General features: G+C 54.3%; 1 non-coding gene across 1 annotated transcript; it reads right to left on the bottom strand.

Moving 5' to 3' along the window:
* Window positions 1–137: 137 nt before the first annotated feature.
* LOC123965078 lies at window positions 138–256 on the bottom strand. Its single transcript, XR_006823620.1, has one exon. It is a non-coding gene; the product is annotated as a 5S ribosomal RNA (ribosomal RNA).
* Between the last annotated feature and the right edge of the window lie 195 nt (window positions 257–451).

The following is a 451-nucleotide window of genomic DNA, read 5'->3' on the forward strand; positions in this document are numbered from 1 at the left end:
CATTTACACAGCACTGTGTACAGGATAGGGAGAAAAAGAAGCAGCAGCAGCGCCCCCTGCTGTTTCCTAAAGAGACGTTCAAAAGATCTCTTTTCACCGAAGCCCCCTCTGCCGTTTTTCGAAGGCGAAGCGAAAAAGGCTTACAGCACCGGGTATTCCCAGCCGGTCACCCATCCAAGTACTAACCAGGCCCTGCTCTGCTTAGCTTCCGAGATCGGACGAGATCGGGCGCTCCCAGAGCGGTGTGGCCGTAAGCCACTCAGGCACCCCCTAACGGCCCTTCAAAAGATGTTCTACGGCTAATTGACAAAAAACGTATTCTGCCCATAATGTCCAAGGTGCTCCAGAGTCACTTGGAATCCACAGGCACTGATTCCTGGGTAAACATCCAGGAACCGGGACACCGTTCACGCTGGCAGTCCACAGACAGGAATAGGCACCCGTTCCCGGG

This window comes from Micropterus dolomieu, unplaced genomic scaffold, assembly GCF_021292245.1.
Source record: "Micropterus dolomieu isolate WLL.071019.BEF.003 ecotype Adirondacks unplaced genomic scaffold, ASM2129224v1 contig_8538, whole genome shotgun sequence".
NCBI lineage: Eukaryota > Metazoa > Chordata > Actinopteri > Centrarchiformes > Centrarchidae > Micropterus > Micropterus dolomieu.